At 35.5% G+C, this 17944-nt stretch overlaps 1 non-coding gene across 1 annotated transcript; it reads right to left on the bottom strand.

The window, feature by feature from the left end:
- Positions 1–6347: 6347 nt before the first annotated feature.
- On the bottom strand, positions 6348–6487 carry LOC111818890. Its single transcript, XR_002822763.1, has one exon. It is a non-coding gene; the product is annotated as a U4 spliceosomal RNA (small nuclear RNA).
- Between the last annotated feature and the right edge of the window lie 11457 nt (positions 6488–17944).

The raw sequence follows: 17944 nt of genomic DNA, 5'->3' as shown, positions 1-17944 counted from the left end.
TTTGTGGAGTTAACATCATTTTATAACAGGACAACCACTGCTATATGGCCAATCTTCAAGTAAAAATGTTCTCCTTTAACACAGGTCAGTGCAACATCAGTCTGACTCCTGCTTCTGATCTCGTCCAACATAACTTCATACCACATAGTTTCTGGAATCATCTAAAATCAAAACAAGGGGGCCAGGGAAATGGCTCAGTAGAATAAGTGATTCCCTGGCAAGCACAAGGGCCTGAGTTCAATCCCTGGTTCTGCAAAATAAATAAATAAATAAATAAATAAATAAATAAATAAATAAATAAAATCAAAACAAAACACAAAACAAGCCCACATCATTACTTTGAGAAACTGAAATCTTTCAGTGGAGATCCATGAAAGCTATTTGCAACCTTTTACCCTTTTACAGAAGGCTCTGCGGAATAAGTTTATAAATGCTTCAGAGCAGCATCTCCACCACTCTTTGCCTCTGTGCATGCTCTTTTGATCCTGATACTTGAGTCTTTTTTCCTGCAATATGTTAGGTATCCTCCTGGATTGCTTAGCTGCCAATACTAGCACAAGGTCATTCTTTCTCTGCAAGATAATTCCTTCACAGATAGGCAAGGTTCATTCCCTCCCAGCACTTCAGTTGTGGCCTTGTATGTTTTGTTATCTGAACACTTTTCTTACTTATCTGAACCACTATATCTTCTGATTGAAGTTTTTCATCCAGGTATTACTTTCTACATAATATATGACACTAACTGAAAACTTATTATTTGTATTTGTCTATTTTCTGTTCCCACTCCTTGGAACTTGATGTTTGTTTTCTGCATTAGTAAGGCTCTTAAAAGCCCATAGTTTTTCAGAAATGATCACTTAGTAATAATGGGACAGATGTGCTATTGTTTTTGTCACCACTGACATGTTATTTTCAGAAAACTCCACAGATTAGTTTGCTTTCATTCATTAAATTATACACTTTCTTTAGATCATTTTTTGTCATCCTTGCCTCATTTTAACTTATCTTTTATTTGTTTCATTGTCATATTCACTATTTGTTTTCCTCAGGCAATACATTTACTGAATTTGTTTTTGTTCTTCAGGTCACATTTCTACATTTTAAAAAATCTGATTCTTCCTACTATTGTGACCATATATCTTCACAAGATTCAAAGACATAAATCCTAGAATGCCATAGCAGAGTACTTTTTATAGTTACTTCTGACCTTTCTTTATATCACTTAGCAAGTTACAAATTTATGGTAACAATGCTAAGCATTAACTTTGGCTATAATTCTTGGAACTTCCAAGACAAATTATAATACTAATTGAAGCTAAAATGTTTGAGTAAAATTTAGAATGTTGATTTGTAGTTAATTTTCCACGTTAATGTTAAGCACTACTAAAATATATTAAAGTGATATCTCAGTGTTAGGTGGAAGATCCTTCAAGTACCCTATTCCTAAATTTCTTAATGCACATTAATTTGCATTAAATTTAAACAAAGCATTATAGAAAAAATGCTTGCATGCACTGCAAAATTATTGTCATTGTGGTGGGCAGAAAATGTCCTCTACAGCAGGATTTCCAGGGTTAAATCTCATGAGTCCTATGTTATATTACATAAGATTTTTCAAAGTTGTGGCCCACAACATAGTTCAGAGAACTAAGCACCTGCTTAGGCAAGCGCAGGGATCCAGGTTCAAGCCCTGGTACAGTATGCCACACCAGCCCCGCCCCCAGGGCATGCTGAGCTGGTGACTGTGGCCTGGCATGACGGCACATGCCTGTAATCTCAGCACCTGGGAGCTGAAGAAAGGACGATCACTACAAGTGCAAACTGTGTTGTGAGACCCTGCAACAACCAAATACACTAAAATAATAATAAACAATAAATAAAGCATTTAATAACCTATATAGAAGAGGGTATTGGCAGAAAAGGAAAACAGAAAAGATACTGATTATGAGAAGTTAATGAGTTTGAGTGTGAGGAACGAGCTCCCACAAACAGCACAGAGCAAAGCCCACTGGAGGAAAAGTCCCAGGAAGTTGTAACTAACGGGAAAGAAGCTGAAACATTCAAAGGTCTGGCAGGGCCAGTGTTATGAAAACACCATAATTAGTAAAAACAGTAGCAGTAGCATACGAATTGTAGGAAGTAGTGGAAGGCCAAATCAGTTCTAGAACAATTGGGTTTTACTCAGAGTTTGAGTGTTCTTAAGGCTCATCATGGATGCTGTGGTTGCAAGATTATTGACATGAGAAAGAGGAGACACTTGCTGCTGGGTGATGAAACATAAAGCAGTGGTGGCTCAGGTCAGGCTGGAGGCTGGAAGAGTCAGTAAGGGGGAGAGTCTATGAAAGCATACACTTGTTTCATGTACAGATGGCATACGGGATTGGAGAGAAAGGGCTCAGTGGTGCCTGAAATGTTTGCCATGAATAACCGGAAATCAAACTTTGCTTTGACTTCCTGAGATAGGAAAGTGAGGAATTGTGGGAGAGATCAGGAGATGACTTTTGGTTATGTGGTGTTAAAATGGAGATACTGAGTAGAATATGAGATATTAGAGGAGCAGGTGCTTAATTCTAAATACAGTAGAGGATGAACATCCAGAGAAGAGCTGAAGCCACAGCATGGTAAAGCATTCAATATAATGAGGCTTTGTACTAAGTGGAATTTGGATGAACTCTTCTTTGGAATAATGAAGTGTTATGACTCAGAGGCCGTTAGTCAGCACAGGAATTCATAAAAGAGAAGTTGGAAGATTGTTCAAGCAACGAAGACCAAGCAGAGACAGAGAAATGGAGTTTAAGCCAGAGAAAGAAGTACTTGCAGAGAATACTATTTTCCCTTTCATTTGTAAATATCTTTAAAATATGTGGATTATTCTTCATATACTTTTCTTAAAAAAAGCCAATGACTAATATTCTCATAATAGCTTGAAATCCTAATATTTATTTTTGATCAATTTAAATATAAAATATTTTAATATTGGTGTAAATATTTTTTGATTAGAAATTTGAGAGTCTGAAAATATATTTATGAGTTTAGAAATAAATAAAACATTTAAAAGGAATACAAAATCTTTATTAACTAACTTACAAGAAGCATAGTAGTACCTCAGCACATGAACTCAATTCTCTCCACAATTCTGGTTACAAACTAATGTGGTTGAGAACTGAGTCACATTTCCCCGTAAGGTGAAAATTGACCCTAACCACTGAATTTGATTCAGTTCTTGTCCAACTTGGTTTGTGACCAGAACTGTGAAAAGAATGAAGCTCATGAACTGAGGTACCACTGTGATACATTTGAAAAAAAATTAGAGGCAGATTTCTATTAAGTATGTTGACATCCTGTTGATATTAATATCAATGTACTATCAAAAAACTTAAATTTTCAAAGTACATTTAACTTTTTATTTTTCGCTTTTCAAATCCTTACAATTCTAAGTATCATATTTTCCAAAATTCAAGATATTCATAAATCTTGAAATTTATGATGATAATATAATTGAAAATAACCTGATAATGAACTTCCAGGATAGACTGATACTTTTTGGTTCAATAAATACTCAAAATGCATCAATTACATGACTTACTAATATACCTTTCAAGTGTAATAGTCAAAAGATGTACAAATCATTCAAGGAATAAGACATGTACATTTAGAGGTCTTTTAAGACTTCATAAGAGCTTCCTAAGATTTCATGAAAGAACCTGCTCTTATTTTATAATAAAACTATTTCAGAAATATATCAATGTCCTCAAATATTTTCCGCTAAAAGTTTCCTGCCTCCTCTCCATTTTTAACAATTATATGTTCAAAACTCATCTTTTGCCACATTTTCCTTATCTATTTATCTTATTTCTTCTCAATTTAAAGAAGAAAACATGGGCTTGATAGACAGCTCCATGGTCTAAGCACCTGCCTGGCAAGTACAAGGACCCAGGTTCCATTCCCAGTACCACATGCTGTGCTGGCCCCGAAATTCCTGGCACACAGTTCTGTCCACCAAAACTAGCTGTGGTGGTGCATTCCTGTAATCCCAGCGCTGGAGAGGCTGAGACATGAGGATCACAATGAGTCTGAGTTGTGTAGCACGACCCTGAACCAAATAAATAAAAAATAAATAAAATGAAATAAATGATAAACAATAGGAAAACACTTCACAAAATACTCATCATATCTGTTCTATGTCTGTATAAACAATGTTAAAGTTACTTATTTGTGGCCATTTGGCTATCTATGAAGCCTGAGGTCTACATAACCAAGTAACTCAATGAACACATAGACTATCTTTAGCTAAGCAAGCCAAATTTGTAAGTCAGTCCTAAGAGAAAGAATAAAATAAACATTTTCCCATGTTTACCCTCTTATGTTATTCATGTTATTCTTAGAGGTACCTGTCACTTTCAGTAAACACAATTACAATACCCAAAAAGATTTGTATGCTTTGATTTTTTGTTCATTGTGAAGAAACTATTCCTATAATTCTAATTGACTTCTCTCAACCATTTTTATGCTGATCACTAAAAAAGGGCCCATGTCCTCTGCTAAAAGACCTTGGGACAGTGACCCTATTCTCACAACTAGAAATCTGCTTTGGATATGTTTAGTTGATTCTCACCAAAATAAGAGATAGTTGAAGTACTACAGTGTTGCCATCCTAGCTTTATTTCTCTGTGGCTGGCCCAGCCTGCCCTGGGGTTGGGGCTGGTGTGGCAGTGGTGCCAAGGATCGAACACCATCCCTGTGTGCTTGCCTAAGCTTCCCTAAGCAGACGCATTAGTCCACTAAGCTATCTCACTGGTCCTGCATCTTAGCTTTAAAGGAGACATTATTCTGAGGTTTTAAACCAGCCCATTGCTCTATCCTTGTATAGAAATGCAACTATAGGTTCAAAGATTCAGTATAAGTGAAGTGGAATAATGCCTGGGAATATGGTAAAAGAGTTCTTAAAACTCAAAATTTTATACACTTTTTTTCAAAATCTTTTTTTCCCTCTGCCTCTTTCTCTCTTCCCCTCATTTCTGCTCTCCTCCCCTCTCTTCCTCTATCCTCCCTTCCCCTTCCTCCTCTCCTCTCCTCTCCTTTCCTCTCTTCTCTTTTCATCTCCTTTCTTCACTTATCTCTCCTTTCCACTCTACAGCTCTCAAAATTTCTTTCTTCTTCTTTAAACACATATCTCATATTCACAAGAAGAAAATAGACAAGGTTTATTACAGCCTCTATTTAATTTGAGGTCAATATTTTATCTTTTCTATTTTTAGCAGTGAATTTATTTTCATTAACAATGGGGTAGGGTACTTTTAAAATTGTGTTACTCTTTTCAGATTGATACCCCAATTTTATAAAGCACAATATTTACACACAAAATAATTCTGATGAGGGCAGCTTTGGCAATTCATTTAGTGTTAGTGAAAATACTGAATTTTTTCTACATTATTCTCTTTTTAGTGTCTTTTTAACAGAAAGTGTCATGACATATGCATTGAAATTTTAAGTAAACGAACCAGGGAAAGAAAGCAATTAATGATCATTATTGGAGTTTCTAAAAGTTAGGTTGCCTATAGACAGGCATCTATCTTTATAAAACCATATCAGTTTTATAGCTTTGGCTTGTCATAACTGGTCCAAGGAAAAGTAATTGAATATTGCAAAATAACCTGTGACAGGAGCAATTGCATACCATAAAAACAGTATGAGGTAGGGATATGTTTTTCTTTTCACAACTTGAATATTTTTATCACTTGATATTCATGTTGTTGAAATGTTTTGGGATAATGTTAAGCAATATTCTCTAATATTTCAGAAAAGAAGAGTTATTTTCCCTTGCATATACATTCATTTCTTAAATTTTTCTTTAAAATATTTTGGTTTGCCTATCTATCATTTTCAGAATTTCAGAAATGTTTTAATGCAGTGATAGTTTGCATGTCAACCAACAAATATTTGCTAGGTACAAGAGACAGAGATCCTTCCTCTTAACTGCTTTTATAATCTTTGTAGCAGCTTTGGTGTGCATTAGCATCTAAGTCATGGTCCCCAAGGAATGTGCTCTAATTAGGTGCCACCTCTGTTTCTGTCTTACAACTTTGATTTTTTTTTTTAATGTATTTGATGCAGGGTCCACTGAGCAGTTTGGACTCATAGTGATCCTCTTGTTTGAGCCTCCCCAGTGCTGAGAATACAGGTGTGCACCACCACACCGGGTCTTGGTGGCTGGCTCCATGGGTCTAGGGGAGAGCTGCTTCGGCATGTGGTACTGGGTATTGAACCTGGGTCCCTGCACTTGCTTAAGGAGGTGCTTAGTCTGCTGAGCTATCTTACTGGTCCTTGACTTATTTTTTTTTAATCAGTCTCCATAGAGACTCTCAGAAATTGTCAATGCATATTATATTTCAAGTTGTCATGGTGGGGTACTGGGAAAAGTTTTAATTAGCAATAATCACACCTTGGAAAAACCTCATTGGTTACCATACTGCAACTGTACAGAGCTACAGCTTTGATTTTGTATATCTCTCAAATAATCTCATATTCTGACATTAATGTCATTCTCAACCTTAAATTGTTTGATATAAAAAAATACTTATTGATATCACAATGATCATAATTAACTTCGGGTGTGTATTTTTTGAGGAAATTGTGAAGAGAAGCAAAGAAAAAGTTTTTGCAATCCTTCATAAACTACAGTACAAATGAATGAACTCCTTCCTGGTATTTAAAGTTGTAGTTTTGCCATTGCTATCAATTTCTGATGTAGAAACTTAAATTGTGCAATCAAACAGTCATTTTTATGAAATAAAATTAAATAGTCATTCTTTGTTTTTGCAAAGTAAATGAGTACTTTTTCAAACAGGGAGTTTAGTTCTGCTCCTTGGGATCCATGACAGACATCAGATTCAGAATATGTTCATTTAAACCAGGAAGATTAGTAAAATGACTAAACTGAAATCTAGAACTTCAACATACACCCTTTCTTTGGAAATACAAACCAAAAGGGATGATTGAATCAAAAAGTCACAGATTAGGGTCGGCCAGATAGCTCAGCAAACTAAAGCTTCTGCTTAGGCAAATGCAGGTACCAGAGTTCTATCCCTGGCGTGCCATGCCAGCCCTACTCCCTTGGCACGCTGAGATGACGATTGAGACAGGGAGTGATGGCGCGTGCCTGTAATCGCAGCGCTTGGGAGGCTCAACACAAGCGAATCACTATGAGTATGATCTGTGTAGTGAGACCCTATGGACCCTCTACTAAATACATTTTTCAAAAAGTCACGGATTGGAAAAGCAGTTTTCCATTTGAAGCTCATTTTAGTAAATTCCCCCATACTTAAGCATAAGAGCTATGTCCCCTGAGAAAGGGCACATCCCCAGCACCCTGCGTGCCAATGTCAGCGTCCTTGAGAGAGGGACAGCTCCACCTATCTCTCACGTCAGCCCTGCAGTCCAAAACCCCTGCCATGGTCTCTGACTGCCCTAGGCTCTGCTGCGGCGGAGAGGGGAGGCCTCAGCTGCTGAGTGCGCCGCTGCTGCACTTCCAGCGTTCTCCAGAGCACGCCTACCAGCAAGTGGAATCCCAGCACTGAAGACCAGCGTGAGACAGTCTTATTTCACAAATAGATTTATTCTGAGTCCTAATAAGGTATACTTTGCTCATTAAGTTAATCTTTTAACACTACATTAGGTTATTTTTAGAATAATAATTTAACCCTTGTTATAATGGCACATAAAATTAGATCATTAAATTAGATCATTAAAATGAAATAGTTATTTTAACAGAAGAGTGAATTTTCAATATAATAAAAATGTACGGACTACTTTATTAATTGAAATCCTTTAGGTTTTTTTTTTTTTTTTCCAGAAAGGAATACATTTGCAGACTGGGATTTTGACAATTCTTTTATAAATTCTTAATAAACCAAACCAATTTCTAGGATGTGAAGAAAATAATATGAACAGTTATACTAAGGATCAAATAAAATGTTTCTACATCTTTTTTATAACAAGTACAGTCAAAACTATGAAGTTTTCTGATAGGGTATGGTTGTCTTCCATAATAAGCTTGGAGCGTATTGACCAATATAAGATATACTAATAGTAAGGTATAAGATCTCTAGTGAGCCACAACAGTTATGACTCTAGTGATCACTGTAGAAACACCAAAAATACTTATAAGAATCAAAGAGAGAGAGAGAGAGAGAGAGAGAGAGAGAGAGAGAGAGAGAGAGAGAGAGAACAGGGACAATAGCATAGCTTGTGACAAGTTCTATTTTTCCTTATTCAAATGTATTAGATTCATCTTGATAGTCGTTTGCTTTGAAACTTTACTAAGCTACTAGGATGAATTAGAATTTCACAGCTAACACACTTATGCCTGACATACATGTCTTTTCTAATGTGTAATAAATTTGGAATATATGAATGGAGAAACTGCTATATGTGCTCCTTCTGCGTGCTCATGACTGATAAAAGATCTACAGTAGATGTTAGCAAATACTTGTAAATGACCAAATAACAAGTATATCGCAGGACCTAGGTTTGATCTGACCCCACCACTGGGGCATGGCAATAGAGAGTGGGTGTGGTGGCATGCGTCTGTAATCCCAGCGCTTGGGAGGCTGAAAACAGGAGGATCACTATGATTCTGGTCTGTGAGGCCCTGTAGAATCCCAGTACATGGGAGGCTGAACACAGGAGAGTCACTCTGAATCCTATCTGTATAGTGAGGCCCTGTAGTCCCTGTACTAAATACACTTTTTAAAAGCTGTATATCAGCCAAGATTTGATATACTTTTCTCCATTACTCTTCCATTTTATTTGTCTATATTATCTTAAGACTATGCAACAAGTATTCATGTGTGAAACATACTGTTCTTTTCCCACAGCAAACTTATGTGCTCTAAATTTCGACTGTTGTTCTCTAGGCTGTTGGCTGTCACACTATGCAGGGCCTTACATTCACCTAAAAAATTTAGAAACACAGGTGCCAGAACACCATTCAGATATTCTCAAACTAAATGTGTAAGCCTTTCATGTCTTTATTTTAAATATGCTTCCTATGAAGTTCTTAAACAAACACACACACACATACATACACACACACTTTTATGAGACACACATGCAAGTATATACTTACACACACATACCTACACAACCTTAGAAAAAAATAGATTTATATATTTATAATACTTATTTATATCCTGATCCATGAAAATTATAATTCCTGGGTATAATTACTTCCATAAGAAATAAAAAAGATATACAATGAGGAAATCTTATTTTCTGTTCATACTGTATTTTAATGCATAAGTGTATTTAAGTCTAGTATTTTCCTCATTTATCTTCTGTGGAAGCCAACTTTTCAAAATCTTTGGTGTTATTTTAGTATTTCTTAAAATGTGTACTGTATCTAATGCCATAAAGTATCTCCAAAAAATTTAGAAAAATTTAAATAGTGAATTTAAGTTCTATATTTGCAATGTCCATTAGAAAATTGTAATATTTTTCATATCTTACAGAAAGAAATGTACTTAAATTTACCAGAGTTGCTTTCATATTTTCTTTTTTATATACCATAAGTTTACTAGTTGAACCCTTGTTAGTGTTTAAATCACATACTGTGAGAACTCTTTAAGTAGATTTTTTTAAAGGAATTTCCTATTCTAACTTGTAAGTCACTAGTGACTGTAGAAAAGAATTGCCGAACTACTATGCTGAAGTAGTGTGCTAAGAAAAAACAAAAAGAGAATAAGGAGTGGGAATGAAGAAAGAACTCGCTGACAAATATTAAATTATGAATATCAATAGCACAGAACCAGATTAAATTCATTTATAACTCAATAGGAATCTATGAAGTTAAAGGAAAAAAATAATTTCTGCATCATTGATTAAGGACATTTTCTTCATCAAGAAAATAATATAAACTCAAATCTCAGTATATCTCATCTTATTAAAACAAAACACAATCAGTAAAATTCTCTGAGGAGTAATTCTTTATAAAGAGTGTTGCTGCTTGGATACTTTCGGTATCAGAAAAAAAGAAAAGAAAGAAAGAAAGCATAGTTGAAATTGGCGTAATGCAAACCATGAAGTGGACTGTGGATCCTGCTTCAGAAGTTAAGCAATTAAGCCTTAAAATTCTCTGAGACCAGATTGAAACCTCTAGAATAATTTTGCATTAATAAACGATATAGTTACAATTTCTCTTTAAACATAGAAAAAGCATAGAGAAAATACCTGTCTTCATTTTTCAGTGGTATTAGATCATGGATCTCACATATCAATAGAAAGTTCATTTTAATAAGTATTAATTAGAATACAATTCTTTCAAATCCACTCTTTTCTCATACGTGATTCAGTACTATTTTGAATGAGTAATGTAATTAATCTATGAAGATATATAAGATGCCATAAAGAAAATGATACCTAGTGATGAATACTTTTGAAATTATTAACCACTCATGAAAAGATCATGGAAATGGTGAAATGAGGTCCATGTTGCATGCTAGAATCTCCAACCTCCTGGGAGGATCAGCAAGGAAGATCGCGGGTTCCAGGTGAGCCAGTACAAGAAAATGAGAACCTACCTCAAAAATAAAATAAAACACAATAAAAGGCCTGGAGTACTATAAAAACAAGAAAGTAAGAGAGATAAACAGCAATAATAATAAGGAATGAGGGTAATGCTCTGTTGCATAGAAGATATAAACCTGTGGCTTATTCTCCACATCTTCTGACCCCCCAAGAAAGAAAAGACAGTAAAACAGATTACATTATTTAGACTACAGTTGTTTATTTCAAAAGTTACGAGAATTTTTGGTTGTTGCTATTTGCTTGCTTGCTTGCTTATATGCTAGGATTAGCACCAAGGCCTTGTAAATTCTAAGCATGGGCCCCACAACTAAGCTATTAAATCAGCCATAAGAATTGAGATTTTCATGAATTGAAAATTTTCACAGGTGACTATCTTTACTTATTTAAAGCATGACATAGCATAAAAATTTCTAAAATAAACATTCTTATGTACTTGTTAGTTATCACAGTTACCTATTAACAATCAAAGGACAGGCAATAAAACTCAAAGGCAGGTGATAAAACATCTCAAAGCAGTCACATGATTTTGGTATTTATTTATATTAAATCTTATTTATTTATTTTTATTTGGCACGGGGTCTTGCTCCACAACTTGGACTCATAGCGATTCTCCTATCTCAGCCTCCCCAGCACTGGGATTACAAGTGTGCATCACCACACCGAGTTTCATTTACCAGCACAGTGCACCTGAGAATGCAGGGCCAGCACAGCATGTACTACTGGTGATGGGACTCAGATCATTGTGCTTGCCAGGCAAATGCTTAGTCCGCTAAACTATCTCCTTGGCCCTGAGTTTAGTATTTATAAGAACATGAGATGTTAAATGGGACACTGACTTCTCCATAATCTACATCAGCCAAAAAATAGGGATAAAACTTTCACAAAATAATTGAGAACTTTGTTATCATTTTGCATCACAAGTTAAAACAAACAATATGGGCTAGTGTTTCAGAGGATCATAAATGTTTTACATACTGCTAGCAATAAGTCCATAGTAAGACAAATGTACTGGCTATTTTTCAGAGTTAAGTACACTAATAAATTAAAAAGAAGAAAAATAAATGCATTTGTAATTTAAAATGCATACAGAGAGACAATAATATAAAATATGTAAGCACTTGTGCATAATAATTGATTATATCGAACATGAAAGTTATGAAGTATATTAATGTACATAGATGAGATGGTCAAATAATTGTAATCTTAGAACATTTATTCTGATGGCAAGATGTAAAAATATAGCCTCAATCACAACAGAAACTAGGACATATTACTGAATTGGAAATGAATTCATATATCCAATTGACTAATACCTAGTCACAGTTTAAATAATTGACTGAAAATACAGTTTGCTGGCCTGACCTGATAGCTCAGTGGACTAAAGTATCTGCTTCGGCAAAGCTCAGAAGCCAGGGTTCAATCCATGGCATGCCAGGACCGGCCCAAGTCCCCAGGAGCGCTGAGGCGGTGATTGAGACTGGATGTGGTGGCACATACCTGTAATACCCGCACTTGGGAGGCTGAAAACAGGAGAATTACTATGGTCCTATCTATGTAGTAAGACCCTGTAGAACTCGTCCTAAATAAAGACTAAATAAATAATAAAATACAGTTTGGTGAGGAGGAGAATTCAGAATGATTTTGTTTGTGTGGGAAAAAAGTCACAGCATCCATTAGATATAGAGCTTGAGAAAGAGTAGCTATCTAAATGGACCTAGTGGGAAGGTATGTGGTTGGATTTTGAGGGAGAATGACAGCAGCTCTTAACAGCTGAGAAACTGTAGTGTTAGTAATGAATGGTAGTCAATGGTAGTGACTTTCACCTCCTAAAGTAAGTCGTACAAAGAAGAAGGGCAGAGGACAGAGGTCAAACGTCTTTCAGTGTCTGTTTAAAGAAATGAAAGTAAATTATCAAAGAAATCTAATGCTAGTATAAGGTTGATGAAATTAGGTGCAGAAAGATAGTTCAACAGATGAGAGTGACTTTCAAAAAGAGATGTTTGAAGAAATGAGTAGGAAAGAGTATAAAAAGCATAAATGGAATTGCAGAAATATGCAGGATTGACAAGTGTGCATGACATCAATCAATTGAGAAGGTCATAACTATGCTACAATATCTAGATTCAAAGTAAGGTTACTCAGAAAGGTTCTAATTTTTTTAACACTGCTTTAGGTGTGTTGAAGATGTTATGCAGGCTATTATTCTGGCTTATATTATGAAAAGAGTGGGTTGTGGCAGGATAGTTGTGCTTGTAAAAGTGGTATCACAGTGATGAAATACGCTTATTCATCCTTGTAAGTGGTGAACTAGTATGTTCAAAGAAAGATTATAGAGATCCAGGTTTATAGCTCAGCTGCATAGTGCCTGCCAGGCAAGCACAAGGTTCAGTATCTGTTACCTGAAAAAAATTACATACAACCAGGACTGGAGAGATAGCTTAGTGGTCTAAGTGCCTGCCTGGCAAAGTCAAGGACCTGAGTTCCGTCCCCAGTAAAGTGTACTGTGAGGCTCTGGACCCCACGCGCAACTTGCTGGCCTCCAAAACCAGGCATGGTAGTACACACCTGAATGTCAGTGCTGGGGAGACCGAGACAGGGGATTACTCAAGTCTGAGCTGTGTAGTGAGCCCCTGTACCAAATAAAAATATAAATGAAATATTTTTAAAAAATGAAAAATAGTGCTCCAGAGATAGCCCAAGCCCAGGCCTGGCAAGTGTGTGGGAGAGACTGAATGCTCCCCTGTGCCCGCTGGACCTCCCCAGATCAAGCCCAGACCCACCACATGAGTGTGACCTTTGGGTGTGCTCTTGGGACACCATCAACCCTCCAGAGCCAGCTGAAGCCCAGGCCCAGCAAGTATGTGGGAGACATTCCTCGCTCCTCTGCACGCACTGGACCTCTCCAGACCAAGCCCAAACCCTCTCCATGAGTGAGACATTTGGCTACGTTCTTGGGACCCCTCCACCCCTCTGAAGCCAGCCCAAACCCAGGACCAGCGAGTGTTGCACCAAAGCTCTACAACGAAGTCAGAGGTCAGTGCTATACAAAATGACAAAGAGAAAGAGCAAAATGCAATCTCAGGTCCCAAGCCCAACCAGGACAAGTGCATAGGACACTAGCACAGAACAAACTGGGAATCGCACAGCTGAAATGTCTGAATCAATAGCATAGGAAGTAAAGAGACAACCACAGAGAGGTACAGAGGAACTCAAATTACAAATAACCTCGGAAATAAAAAAAAAAATTTTTAATTTTTTTAGAGATTAATAGCATCTGAAGTAAAGAATCAAATGCAGAAACATATAGAGGAAATCAGATCAGAAATTATCTTTGTAGTAAAAGAATTCATAACTAGTTCTCAAGAAGACACTAATTAAAAAAATAGAGATTAGATAAATAGAAAAAAAATCTCTAATTTTTTTAGAGATTAATAGCATCTGAAGTAAAGAATCAAATGCAGAAACATATAGAGGAAATCAGATCAGAAATTATCTTTGTAGTAAAAGAATTCATAACTAGTTCTCAAGAAGACACTAATTAAAAAAATAGAGATTAGAAAAACAACGGATCCCTTGAATAAGCAATACAGGAAAGAAATAGAGCACATGAAGTACAGTCAAAGAGATATATAATTAAACAAGAAATTCAACAGTATGTACCATGCAAGGAAAATTCAAGCGTAATTTAGCGGAATTTATGGGATACGATGACAGCAATTCTCAGAGGGAAATTTATAGCTGTGAACTAACATATTAGGAAAACAGAACGGGAACAAGTAAACACACTGATATTTTCTAGATCTCCAACATTTAGAAAAGGAAGAGAAAACCAAACCCAAACGCCAAAGACAGGAAGAAATCATAAACATTAGAACAGAAATTAATTCAATTGAAATGAAGAAAATAGTTCAAAGAATTAATAAATCAAAAAATTGGTTCTATGAAAGATTAAATAAAATTGGGAAGTCCTTAGATAACCTCATCAAAAACAGGAAAGAAAAAATTCAAATACTAGCAATAGGGAATGAAAAGGATGCAATTATCACAGACCCAGTAGAAATTCAGAAGATTATCAATAGCTACTTTGAGAATCTTTACTCACACAGAATAGAAGACACAGAAGAAATACACAGTCCTACAAAGTTACAAATTACTCAAACTAAATCAACAAGATATAACAGCTCTCAATAACCCAAAAACAACAATTAATATATGAAATGTAATAAAAAATATACTGTCAAAGAAAAGTACAGGTCCTGATGGATTCATAGCTGAATTCTACAAGAAATTTACAAGAGATGTAGTCCCTATACTCCTCAAACTCTTCAATGAAATTCAAAAGGAAGCAATCCTCCCAAAATCATTCCTAGAGGCAAGTATTATACTGATATCAAAACCAGGAAAAGACTCAACTAACAAAAGAGAGCTACAGGCCAATCTCCCTCATGAACATAGATGCTAAAATCCTAGAAAATAGAATACAGCAAATCATCAAGAAGATTATACACCCTGAATAGGTAGGATTCATCCCAGGGATGCAAGGATGGTTCAATATTTGAAAATCTATAAATGTAATACACTATATCAATAGAGCCAAATCTAAAAACTACATGATCATTTCAATTGATGCAGAAAAGGCTTTTCACAAAGTCCAACAGCATTCATGTTCAAAGTCCTACAGAAAATTGGAATAGATGGCCTCTCCTTCAATTGATAAAAAAGATCTATGACAATTCAATGGCTAGCATAATTCTAAATGATGAAAAACTGAAATCACTTACTTTCAGATCTGGTACAAGACACAGATGTCCTCTATCACCACTCCTATTCAATATAGTTCTGGAATCATTAGCTACAGCCATTAGACAAGTGAGAGAAATAAAAGGAATAGGAATAGTTGAATAAGAAGTTAAATTATCACTATTTGCAGATGACATGATACTTTACTTGGAAGACCCAAAAAATTACACCAAGATGCTACTAAAATTAATACAGAAATTCAGTAGAATAGTAGGATACAAAGTCAATACCCAAAAGTCAATAGCATTCCTCTACACAGACAACAAACACACTGTGAGGGAAATTATAGAAACAATACCTTTATAATAGCACCGCAGAAAATGAAATACCTTGGAATTAATCTAACTAAAGAAGTCAAAGATGTTTTCAAGGAAAACTACAGTACTCTAAAAAATGAGATTGTGGAGGATTTCCAAAAATTGAAATATATTCCCTGCTCCAACATTGGAGGATGAACCAACATTGTAAAGATGGCCATACTCCCAAAATTGCTGTACAGATTTAGTACAATCCATATCAGACTACCACCAATAGACATCACAGAGCTAAAGAAATCATTCCTTAAATTTATTTGGAATCTGAAAAGACCTAGAATGGCAAAGGCAATCCTGGGCAACAAAGACAAGACAGGAGGCATTACAATTCTTGACATGAAAGCATACTACAAATCTTCTGTGTTAAATTCAGCACGGTACTGGCAAAAAAATAGACCTCGGGATCAATGGCATAGATTAGAAAATGCAAAAGCCTGTATGTACACACTCAGCCTCCTTATCATCGACAAAGGGGCCAAGCATGCTTACCTAAAGGAAAACAGCCTCTTTATCAACTGGTGCTGGAAAAACTGGCTCACTACATGGGGAAAACTAAAACTTGACCCAGGCCTATCACCATGCACTAAGCTAATGTCAAAATGGATTAAAGAACTAAACATTAAAACTGAAACAATGAATATCCTGGAAGAGAAAGCAGGAAGAACTCTTGAAGATATAGGGGTAGGCAAAGAGCTCATGAACAAAAATCAAATTGCATAGGTAACACTAGAAAGAATTAACAACTGGGACCTCCTCTTATTGAGAAGTTTTTGCACATCAAAAGAAATTGCTAACAAAGTGAAAAGAAAACCTACAAATTCGGAAAATTTCTTGACTAATAAGCACTCAGACAAAGATTTGCTCTCTACAATTTATAAAGAATTAAAAAAATTAGTGTCCCAAAAATTAAAGAGCTAATCCAGAAATGGGCATCTGATATGAACACATATTTCTTAGAGGATAAAAATAAAGAAGGAATAAATATATTAAAAATGTTCCACATAATAGCCATCCATGAAATGCAAATTAAAACAACATTGAGATATCATCTCACCCCATAAAGAATGGCTATCATAAAGAAATTACCAAAGACAAATGTTGGAGATGCTGTGAGGAAAAAGGAATCCCTCTCCACTGTTGGTGGGAATGTAGACTGATGCAACCATTATGAACATCAGTGTGAAGACTCCTTAAAATCTAGGACTGGAAATTCCATTCAAACCAGCTATCGCTCTACTGGGAATTTTCCCAGAGGAATTGCAAATATCATATCATAGTGATTTATGTGTATCTAGGTTTATAGCAGCACAATTTGTGTTAGCTAAATCTTGAAGAGGACCAAGATACCCATCACCTGAGGAATGGATGAAAGTATATGATATTTTTATACAATGGAGTATTACTCAGCTATGAAGAATAATAAACTCGCAGTATTTATATTTAAGTGAAGCCCCTTGAAGATATACTCATAAATGAAATCAACCAGATGCACACATGTAAATATTGTACAGTCTCCCTAGTAAAAGAACTCAAAAGAAGAGATAAAAACAGAAAGGTATAACACAATTAAAAGGAAAGCGAAAATTTGAGGATTAGACGATGAAAAGAGGGCAAGGAGAAAAGCTAGGAAACATGACAGGGAAAAAGTCATACATTTATATGTACAAGATGGGTTAGTCAATGATCCTAAGAATCTTCAGCATCATTTTGAGACTAGCAGTTAATTGGTAGGATTCTCATTATGACTAAGTATATAAACTGATACCTGTGAACCAAGCAACTGCACTGAAGATAGTAATGTCTAATGGTAGGGTCATGCTTGGACTGCCTGTCACTCTCGTCTTCTAAATATGTACTGCTTGTCATGACATACCAGTTATTGCCATACCATTTCTCAAGTAAATGATTTTTGTTTTTTTTTAAAGGGTAATAAATGAAAACTAGAGAGAAGAAAATAAGTGTCACTGGACTATCCTGTATATGGTTAGATTTCTAAACTTACGTGTAAAAATACGTAACTGTTTATTCCTATTTATTTAATTTTTAAAATTTTTATTCTTCATATTCTGGATGGACCTAAAGGTTAACATATCAATACTTGATGGAAAATACCTATTTGATGTTATGCCTAAGATGTTTCATATTCAAACAGATAGTGAGGCTAAGCTCAACTGCCCATATTGTAGGATAATAATAATAAGCTTCTCTTCTGCAGGGTTAACAACCCAAGTTGGCAGACAAAAAAT

This window comes from Octodon degus, unplaced genomic scaffold (assembly GCF_000260255.1).
Source record: "Octodon degus isolate 3935 unplaced genomic scaffold, OctDeg1.0 scaffold00106, whole genome shotgun sequence".
In the NCBI taxonomy this organism is placed as follows: domain Eukaryota; kingdom Metazoa; phylum Chordata; class Mammalia; order Rodentia; family Octodontidae; genus Octodon; species Octodon degus.
This window is presented reverse-complemented; position numbering and strand designations above follow the sequence as displayed.